The sequence below is a fragment of the Mesoplodon densirostris genome, chromosome 14 (genome assembly GCF_025265405.1).
Source record: "Mesoplodon densirostris isolate mMesDen1 chromosome 14, mMesDen1 primary haplotype, whole genome shotgun sequence".
In the NCBI taxonomy this organism is placed as follows: Eukaryota; Metazoa; Chordata; class Mammalia; order Artiodactyla; family Ziphiidae; genus Mesoplodon; species Mesoplodon densirostris.
Window position 1 is genome coordinate 61,748,502 of NC_082674.1, and position 11,227 is coordinate 61,759,728.

Sequence of the window (11,227 nt, forward strand, 5' to 3'; positions counted from 1 at the left end):
ACATTGCCGGAGGTGCTGGGGAGAGAAGGAATCCTAGGGCCGTGGAGCAGCCTTGTTAAGAGCGGGGCTAGGACACAGAAGGGTCAGCAACCCACTTCACCAGTCAGATTCCATCCGAGGACATTCCTTCATCTGCTTCACTTGGACTTCTGACTTTGGTCCCAGACCAAGCCCTGATCCAGACCTCAGTCTGACCCATAACCCTGACCTAAAACAGACCCCTGAGCCTAATCCCAGGTTGCCCCTTAATCCTGGTCATAGAGTGACCCTCTCCCTGACCCCAGACTGAACCCCAGTCTTCTCAAGCATCATCCAACCCTACCTTTGGCGAGAGGAGTATGGCTGGCCCCTTGTGGACTCCCCAGAGATGGGGCACAGCTCAACCTGTGAGGCTCTGGGAGCAGGACTGGACTGTAGGACAGAATATCTCCCTCCCACCCCCTGCTCCAACTACAACCTTTTTCCATGGGGCTTCAGCTATTGCCTGAAGTGCTCTGAAGCCTTGGTTCACAGCTTGCCTCCCATGTCCCTGTAGCCTTACAGGTACCTTGAAATCAGTCAGAACAGACTGGGGGATCAGTCATGGGAATGCTGGTTCAAGTGGAGCTCTGCCTGGATGAACTTTGCAATGCTTGGCAGAGGGGCTGGGAGAATACAGAGGGCAGGCATCAGACACTCTTGGAATATGTAGCCAATGGGGCAAGGCACAGCCTCTGTGCCCTCTTCCCGGGCTCAGGAAACACCCATCAACAGGGACAGATCTGCTCCTCATAGAGACACAGAGCTCCCCAGGAGTATCCCAGCCTTTCTATGCCCAACGGAATAAAGACATTGCACTTTCCAAATCCCTTACATGTGTGCAGCCCTGTAGGGCCAACACATGTCTTCTACAGCTACTACTGTATGTCATCTCCACACAGCCCTGTGAGATGACACTAGTTTTAGACATCAGCTTCACATACTGTTTCTTGTACTGATGAAAACACTGAGCCCAGAGTCCTCCTCCCCATCCCCATTGCATTGTCCTATTCCCTCTCCCCGATCAAGCACGCAGCCCCATGAGACGTGAGATCCTGTCCCACGTGGCAGCTGCCCCTTTGTTCAACATCCATGCTTCTGACCATTAAAGCCGACAACGGGGGGAGCTGTTAGTTTTACACTTAATTTTGCATAGTTGGGGCCCTGAATTTTTTTAATTGATGCTTATTTACTTCCTTTCCCCTAAAACTACCTCTGCTTCCTCCAACCATAGCCAAATGGAAAGGAGCAAAAGCCCAGGATAAAAAGTAGGGGTGGCCAGTGGCCAGAGCAGAGACCAGGAGGCTGTGGGCAGGAAACAGGGCTGGTGTTCAGGGGTCTAACAGAGGTTGCAGGGTCTTGCCGGCCTCCCGTTGGGCCCATGGTACTCTAGCCTGAGGGACGAAGCTGCCCTGTCCTGCCTTGCTGGCACCAAAGAACCCCTGGAAATGAGCTCTCAGCTCCTCATCCTCCCCAGGGCCTCAGGCTGGTTCCCATTTCATTCTGAGGCCTCTCCATACACACCTGCCAGTGGCGGGACCCCTTGCCTGAAAAATTTCAAGTCCAGTGGGGAAGCAACATTCTGTTTCTTTCTGAGGGGCAGTGGAGGAGAGGGCTTACCCTGTGCCACCAGGTCCTGCTCAGACATGCTCCTCCACTGCTTCTCCAGAACTCGAGCAGAAACTGCTACCCCAGCAGATTAGCAGAGAGCCCCTTTGGCCCTGGATCCCAGCTGTGGCCCCAGATATTCATCCCGAGGCCTGTTTGCCCTTCTCCCACGCTGTGTCCTCCCTCCAGATCGGGCACCGCAAGGCTGGCAGTGCCCCTCTGGTGCCCAATCTTCAAGGACAGTTTAGAGGACAGTCCCTGACTGTGCCTTGGTGATTCTGAGCGGGGCTGGGTCCCCCGCTGTCCATGCCGGTCGGGGGTGAGGACTTAACCCAACTCGGCTTGGAAATCACCACAGTGCCACGGATTCTGCCTTTCTAGAGCCCCCAGAGGCTAAGCTGTCCTCCAGCCCCCGCCTTGCAACTTCGAGGGTTCCGTGGCTGTTGTTTGGAACACCTTCTGGCCCCTTCAAAACCACCACCTGCCGCATCCCAGCCCGCCCACCCGTTTGGAGCCGCCATCCTGCTATCGGTGGCATTTCGGAAGCAGAGCTCGATTCTGGATGCTAGTTATTTATTACTTAAAGGTTTCCTTCTTCTTCTTCTTCTTTGTCCCCTAGTGTGACTTGCTCCCACCCCACCCCCAGTATCCTCTCATCTTGGCTCTTTAGACTTGTTTTGTTTTCGTTTGGCTCTATCCATGACAACCCCCATCCAAGCGCCATACCTGGCAGGGCCAGATGCAGGCACAGCCTGGCCCCTCACTCCCAGCTGCTCAGAGACCCACAGCCGGGGCCGAGCCCCTCACCCACCCGCCCCCTTGCGGCCCTGGGAAGGGGGAGGCCCTCAGGAAAGAACTCTGTGGTTTTCTCCTCTGCCTGGATATGGAGCAAGCCTCACCCCATACCTCAATCTCAGAAATCGCAGCTTCAGACACTTGCCCCAGAAGGAATTTTTTCAGAGAAATGAAAATACCCGCACCCTCCCGTCAGAGCTCCCACACCCAGTCCCCTTCCTCCCATCCCACACCCAACCCACACGAAAGCAACCCCAAAAGGGACTTGCCGATGGAGAGAACGAGGTAGGGACGAGGAACGCAGCTGGCAGTGTCCAAGTCGGCACTGCCTGGAAAAGAGTAGGCTGCCCGGTGGCGATGGGACACCGGCAGTGCCCCAAGCTGGCTCTGGCTGGCAGGGACACTGCCGCAGCGACTGCGTTCCCTCAGGCCCGGGGAGCCAAGAGCCCTTTATAGCCTGAAACCTGCCCTGGCACCGCCCACTGGGCGGTTGCAACCAGGCCTGCAACTAGGGGAGTCGCTAGGAGCTGGGAGGGCATCCGCCCCAGGACCCCAGGGCCAGGCCCCAGGCACAGGAATCTGGGATGCCACCTCCTCCCATCCCAGGCAACTCCATGTCCTGGTATGTGCGTGAGACTGTGTGTGTGTGTGTGTGTGTGTGTGTGTGTGTGTGTGTGTGTGTACGCACGCGGGCGCTCACGCGTGCGCTCGTGCTTAAACTTCCATTCAAAGACCTCAGATCTCTTTCCCTCATCCTCTTTCTCTGGCGGTAACAGTTTTTGAAAGGATGGGGAGAGCAGTGTGTTTCTGCTCAGTTTATCAAATTACACTCAGTGACAAAGGACTGAAGTGCATTTTCTTGAAGGCTTGACAATTAGAGATCCAGGAAGAAAAAAGAAAGGCATGACAGAGAACCCAGGGCTTTTGTGGAAGGTAAAACACCGATGTCAAAGGCAGGGATGTGGTCCGGTAGCTCTGAGTGAATTTGCCTTCATGTTCTTTGGTGTTGCAAACTGTTTCCCCCACCCCTCAACCTCAGCTGCAAAAATCCCAGGAAGCCTAGAAATTGCAAGATGGTTGATTTTTAAAAGGAACACTGTTCATTTTCACATGGGCTGAGTCAGACAAGCCAGAGCACTGCTTCCTCCCTCCAGGGCTGCCCTTTCCAGCCCCCCATGCCAGGGAAGCCTTCTCAGAGGAGTCGCTCAAAGAGGTACAGTGCCCTCAGCCCACCCCCACATCTCAGCCTGTGCAGCCAGCTTCTCTGCTGGGGTCTGGTTGGGGCAGGGATGGGCAGGCTTTTCCTCGCCAAAGGTCTGCCCTGCACCTGAGCTCTGAAGATCGCTAGATGGAGAAGGATGAACTGTCAAGGCAGTTTTGGGGCCTGAAGCAAAGTACATGGGGTCATCGGACTGCTTTCCCAAAGGTTTTCATTCTTTGGGGGTGGGGGGTGGGCAGCAACCCAAGTTCCCAGCCACAGATGCAGACGAGCGAGTCAGGAAGGATGTCCCCTTATCCAGAGCTCTGAGACAGTGCCTGAAACAAGTCCACCCCTACCCAGCCTTCCATTCCCAGCTGGCTTTGGTCCAGAAGCCACCCAGCAGGCAGGCCGGCCGACTGACTGGCAGCCCTGCTCGGAAAGCTCAGAGAGCAGAGCTAACCTGAGAAGCTAGTTGGCAGAGCTCCCCACCCCCGAGTCCAAATCCCTTTCTCTTGCATGAGACCGTGGCTCCTGCTGACTCTCTCGGGAGAAGGAGATGGAGGAGATGCAGAGCAGGGAGGCTGTGGGGCTGCCCACCTGAACGCCCCCCACCTCTCTTCTCACACCTATTTACCACCATCCACCCCAGCTCCAAGCTAACTCAGTTCCAGATGCCGCAGCTTTCATCAGTTTCCTCCCCAGACACTCGAGGGGGTGGCCAAAGATCAGAGGAGGAACTCCCAGTAAGATGCCCTGTGGTCCAGATTGTTCTGACGGCCACGGCTATTCTAGCACGTGCCTGTGATGCCTTGCGGATTTCACCTGGTCCTCACTGCCTGAGCCTGACCACTCTGAGGTACCAGGAGATTCTTGGGAGGACCTGGGCCCCTCCTACACATTCTTTCCATCCACAAAGCGCTATGCTTCCTCTTCAAAGCAAGTTTCAATACAAGTCCCCTGGTCTCCCACCCCCTGCAACTAGATTGCCACCCTGAAATCCCTTCTGTATGGAAAATCTGTAGCTCCTCTGACGCTCTCTTTAGTTTTTCCTCCATTGGTTTCATTCCTTCCTCGATGTCCTGCTATTCCGAATCCATTCATTCATCATACAGCAAATAGGCAGAGTGGCTTATAGCGAAGACAATGGCTCTGGAATCTATGAGACCTGGGCCCCAAATCTGCGCCGCGACTCATTACCATGACCACTGCGCTTTCCCTATTTGAGCCTCGGATACTTCTTCGGTGAATGAATTGGAAGGGAATGAGGGTTGAGGCAGGGGTTCCTGTTAGGAGACTGGTGATAACTCAGGAACAATAACAGTAGTAACCATAGTGATAACAATATCACAGTAATAATAGCGCTTCCTATGTGTCTGGCGCTTTTGAAAGCACTTCAAATATATTATTTCATTTAATCCTCACATCAACCCCAGGAGGTAGATACTATATTCCCACTCTACAGAGGAAGAATCTGAGGCACCGAGTGATTTGACAACTTGCCCAAGCGGATCCTGCTGCATTTGGGGTGTTAGATTTAATCTCCTCTAGAATTCAAACCCAGGGAATCCGGATTAGTCTGAGCTCTTAGCCAGTACGCTAAGCACAAAACCAAGCTAGCAGCAGAGAGGATGGAGAAAAGTGGACGTATTTTAGAAGTGTTTAGGGTTCCAGTAAAAAAGGTGACATATTTGGCAACTGATTTGGTGGGGAAGGAGGAGGGGTGTTAGGATTTCAGGCTAGGTAGCTGGGAGCATGGCGGGATTATCTATTGAGTAGAAGCTCAGGAGAAGAGTGAGGCTTAGGGGACAAGATGATGAGTTTGGTTTTACCCTGGAAGGTCTTGTATAACTAAGGGATATCCAAATGGAGCTTTCTGGTGGGCTGCTAGAGGCGATTTAAACATCATCGGCATTCAGGTGCTAAAGGAAGACAGGAGAGTAGAGAAGTCTACACAGAAGGAGAAGTGGGCCTAGGATAGAGCCCCAAGGAGCACCAACATTTAAGGCACAAGAGGAGGAAAAGGAGTCTGGGAAATAGGGGCCTCTTTTCTTCGGCCAAAACTCATGCCTTCGTTAACCTCACCTGAGACTGATGATCCTATTTGTTTGTTTCCCCTCAGCACTTAGAATCTCAGGGTTACCAAGGAACTCAGGTTAGTAATTTCACCCCTGCCTAACCCAGGGACACACACACACACACACACACACACACACACACACACAGCTTCCTGACCTATGAACTCCCATCGGTAGGATTCTTTATCCAGCTGCTGAGTTAATTTTGGCACCTTATACTTGTATATAAAACCATCTATTTCACAGAGCTTTTCACCATGTCATATGGTGACGTAACACTTTTAGGGGCATCTCCTAAGCGGGTCTGGGTCTTGCCTGCCCCAGACTTAGACTCCGTCCGGGCTGCAGGTCAAAGTAGAACACTCCCTCACTGCACTGTGTGCTCCAGCAGACTGCGGGGGCCTGGAGAACACAACCTGACTCTGTAGCCTTCTGCTCTGTGCTCAGGGCTGAGACAGGAAGGGGGCCACTGTGGGATCAGGGTGTGTGAGGATCCAGTGAGGTCAGAAGGAGGACCAAACCTAATCGATGGACTGGTCACACTGAAACCCCACGTGGGGATGGGGAATGCAGAAAGCATGGGAAGAAAACCAGGCAATGAAGAGAGAGGGATGGACTCTCTTCCCACGCACTCTCCTGACCCATCCAGGAGAGTCCGCGTGCTGGAAGAGCGAGCAGGGGTGCAGAGCTGGCCTGGAGGGGCCTGGGCTGGGGGAGCCCAGGAGAGAAGGGTGAGAGACTGGTGAGGGAAGGGGAGGAGGATGGAGGTACTTAGGTAAGGTCTCCACACGCTAGTTAAGAAAGCGGCAGGCATGGCGTTGCCCTCAGGGGCAAGTGGCAGCTGTGGGGAAGTCCCCAGCACAGTCATCACACGGGGAGCAAGTGAGCAGGGAAACGTTTGCAGGGTTTCCTCTCTCGGGTGGACACACACATTCTTATTCTCAAAGATGCTCCTTGTGCATCATACGTGCTCATGGACTCGCACGTTCCACGCCTACCCCCCACACCCACCCACCGCTACGGATGCCCAGACCCCTCCCCATTCTCCACAAGCTGGTTCAGGGTGGAGCTTCAGGGCCTTGGAGCCTCTGGTCCAGCAGGAGGAGGGCCACCCAGTCTTCCCAGCACCTTAGTACCCAGATGAGCAGTGACTGGCTAGGCCTGCTGGATAAGGGACAGCTCACCAGAGCCCGGGGGGAGTGAAGAAGGCCTGGGGGATGAGACTGGGGGTGGGGTGGGGCAGGCTTCTCAGAGAAGGCTACGCGAACATAAAAAGGACCCTTTGTGGCCCTCTGCCTGGGCCCAAGATCCAGGCCTCCAGTGCTGTTCAGCCCCTGAACTCCCCCTACCAGGACCCAGCTCCGATGGCACCCTGGTCAATTTAGGGGAAGCAAGAATAGCTACTGTAGGGCAGGGTCAGCCCCGAGCTCAGAGCACCCATCACTGATACCGCGGGGCTTAACGGTACGAGGATTTCTTCCACCCCCCTGTCCCTGTGACTGGTCCCTCGTCAGGATCCCCAGGGCAGCTGCAGCACTGGGGTAGAGAGCAGCCGAGGGCAGCGGGCACACCCCGTCTACAGCTTGAGGATGGCCTGGAAAGGAGGCCCCGCCCCGCCCACCATAGGCCCGGCCAACGCTAGCGCAGGTCAGGGAGTCAGTCCTGCCATTCATCAGCTGTATAGTCTTTGGCCAAGTCACTTCCCGTCTCAGGCTCAATTTTCTTATAAGAATGGGGGGAAGAAGTCTTGCCTTACTGGGCAATTGGCAGTTGTGAGATTTTGGGCTCAGAGCTGGGACAGATTCAAGGTGAAGCCAAGGAAGCCAAAACTTTGGGATTTCTCACTTGTACAGTCTCCTTCCAAAGCCCTGGCAATTCGTACTTTGCATCATTTTCCTCAAGAGGCTCCGCTGAGTCATACAAGCTTCAGGTTTCACAGATCCTGGAACCTGAAGGCAGTTGTTCCCCTTCCTGTGCCACTCCATCCTCAGTCCTCTCAGTCACTTCCGTGCCCAGGAGAGGGGCCTGGTGTGGCCGGGCAGAGCTGAAATGAGCCCCGAGCAAGGCCTCATCCCAGATGGCAGGCCTGGGTGCAATCACCTTCCCTGAGGTGTTTACCCTGGGCCTGGCCCCATCCCTGAGCTGGGCTTGGTGCCTACTGTTCCCCAGTCTTCGCTCACGGCAGTTAACCCAACCCGAGATCCCCTTGAATGAATTCCCTGGATTCTCAGAAGTTGGGCTGACTCCGGGCACTGTGTCCCCGTCCTGGCGGTGCCTTTGCTCCAAAAATTATCAACTCCTCGAGAAGCCAGTTCTAGGGCGGTGCTAGGCAACCCTGGCGCTCAGGAATGGGCCTTCAGGAAGACAAAAGCAACTTGGCTGGGCTTCTCCATTAGTACCCATTTCCCTAAGGAGCCTTGGAGGGAGTGGGGACACAGGACTCCCTCCTCAGTGTCTGGGAGATGGATGGGGCTGATTTTTTCCATGATTCCTCTCCATAAATCTGATTCGGCCCCTCATCTGTCTAGGCCGGTCTCCATGGAGGTGCGTGGTAGTGATGAATGGGCTGCCTGACTAATGTGACTGGGGATGGCAGGGACCTGGGGAGGGGCTCTGCTCTGATGGATGGTCCTCACGAGGGCATATTGCATTAGACACCCATAATGCGATCAGCAGGGCCATTGTAATACCAATTTGTTGGTCCTCCTCACCAGGGCAGGGCAGAGGAGCTGGAAGATTAAGGAGGACGTCAGGACTTTTGAGACACCTAGGGGGGAATTTCAAGAGGGGGCAAGATTTCCTTGTTGAGGGCTATTACTAGGGAAATAATATGGAACCAAAGAAAATGCAGACTGGAAAAGGGAGAGGGGAAGTGAGGCCCAGAGAGAAGCTGTGACCTGTCCAAGGTCTCTTCTGGAACCAGAGGGAAGAGCTGGACTTCTTAGCACTTGAGTCTCCTGCTCTCTGTGTCAGGGTAGGCAGAGATGGAGTCCGAAATGCAACTAGGAGAGGAGATACAATGTTACTCTGGCCTCCCAGCTGCTCTCCTGAAAGGAGGGAAGCCAGTGGCTGCTTCCGTTCAAAAAGAAGGTGGTCTGGCATGGGTTCCCACAGGGGCCACGAGAAGGCACTCACTCCAGACCACCCACGGTCTTGCTACCCCACCTACCCACATTAGGTTTGATCTCTGTGTCTTTCTCCTGTCATTTTAAAGTGGTCTTCTAAACACTGCACTGTCTCCAAGCTTTCCTCTAGGTCACCAGAGGGAACCTTTTAAAGCAAAATGTTATTTTCTCCTTAAAAGCTGTCAGCAGCTCCCTGTTGCCCTCAGGATGGGGCCCCGGGCTGGCCCTCTGACTCCAGCCCCTCCCCCAGCCTCAGCTCTGGGGCTCCCTCCAACTCACCCAGCCTCTTCCGTGGCAAAAGCATGACATACACTTTTACACTTCTAGGTCCTTCATTTGGACTTCAGGGGCAGGAAACTGATCATCATACCTGTCAGTTCCTGTATATTTCAGTCAGTGCAGGCTTCACTCATTTCCCTTTCCCCTTTGATCCCCAGCCCTAGTCTTGACCCCCTGCGCTCACCTCCAGACCCGCAATCCCGCGTGGTGGTATATGCGCAGGTGATGTGTGTGCGTCTTTGAAAATAGTGCTACTTTTTGTCTGTATGCATTTTTAACTAACATAAAAGATCTTGCAGTATAGATCTTGTCTGTTTGGGGTTTTTTTAAATATAGCACTGTCTTTGATATCTGTTTATGTTGCTTTATGTACTTCTAGTTTGTCACTCTGACTGCTGTAAAATATTCCAAAATATGTATCTACCACATTTTACCCTGGACACCTAGATTTCCTCCAACTCCCTATTTCTACAAACATTATGCAGTGAATGTCATTTTCTCTGGGTGTTTAACCAGGAATGAGCCTACGGGTCCTACGGGATGTGCATTTTTAAGTTAAGTTCTGCTGTGTGACTCCAGACAGGCTGCACTGGTCCACATTCATCAGCTGTGAACAAAGATGGCTGGTTCCCCTCATCATAAACAACACTTGCATTATTCCACTTTCTAATTTTGCCAGTCTGATTGGTATAAAGTAACCTAAGCCTGTACACATACCAGTTACCACTGTTTTGAAGATCCTTCTGCTTTAAATATCCTCCTCTCATTGAATGGTAAACTCCTACTTATCTTTTTTTTTTTTAATGAATTTATTTATTTATTTATTTATTTATGGTGGTGTTGGGTCTTCGTTGCTGCACGGGAGCTTTCTCCAGTTGTGGCGAGTAGGGTCGTTGCGGTGTGCGGGCTTCTCTTGCAGTGGTTTCTCTTGTTTCAGAGCACGGGCTCTAGGCATCAGTAGTTGTGGCATGCGGGCTCAGTAGTTGTGGCTTGCGGGCTCTAGAGCACAGGCTCAGTAGTTGTGGTGCACGGGCTTAGTTGCTCTGCTGCATGTGGGATCTTCCCGGACCAGGGCTCGAACCCACATCCCCTGCATTGGCAGGCGGATTCTTAACCACTGCGCCACCAGGGATGTCCCTCCTACTTATCTTTTAAAACCCAATTCAAGTATCATATTATTTGTGTGGAGTTTTCCAGTTTGTTACCCTTTCCTTGGTGCTCCAGAACATTCTGTACATTGTAACCTAACGTTTATCATCTCACTGTAATCCTTTCTCTCTTTCTCATTCACACACTACCCTCTACCTTGGCCATTAAGGCAGATATGGTTCCTGCCTTTTGGAACCATTGGAAAGAGGGAGGAAGAAGAGTGAGGAGGGGTGGGCTATGTCAGTGGGAACTGGGAAATCAGGCAATTCACGACATGCTCGTTTTTCTTGATAGATTAAAATTATATCAAGTACAGAAACTGTGCACTCTTGCTCTTCATGGTCCCAGTGTCTGTGCTCTCAAGAAGTGTTTTCCTGGATAAGTCCTGTCTTATGTACTCCAGGACCTCACTCACTTCAAGCAACTTTATTCTAGTCATTTCTAAACATTTCTTTCCTTCTGCCTGTGACCAAGCCAATATCTCTCTTAGCCTGAAAAGACTTTCCCTTGATGCCAATGAACTCTGGGCTGATACCTTACAAAGCATGCATTGGAAAGAACATGATCATCAGAATTAAAAGACCTTGAAGAACTCAATCTTTCCAGGTCTCCAGTTTACTGATCTGTACATCAGAGGTAAATTAGTTGTGAGGATTACATTCACCATTGGACAGCACTCTGTGCTCTTTCCTTCATCAAGCTTCTGAAGGATATGTCCCAAACCGAATTCCTCAACTTCCCTAAAACCAACCCTCCTCTGGAACATCTTGTTTCCAGCAACCCTGTCATTTATTTACAATAAATCAAGGAGACATTAACTTGACATCTCCCACCTCCGTGGCTGTTTAGTCAACCAAAGTCAATTGGTTCACCTTCCATGGGGGTTCCTGAATCTACCCCTCATCTCTGTCCCCATTTCCACTGTCCTCGGAGTAGAGGGATCTTCAGGATGGTTAAGAGTTTGTTTAGAGACAATA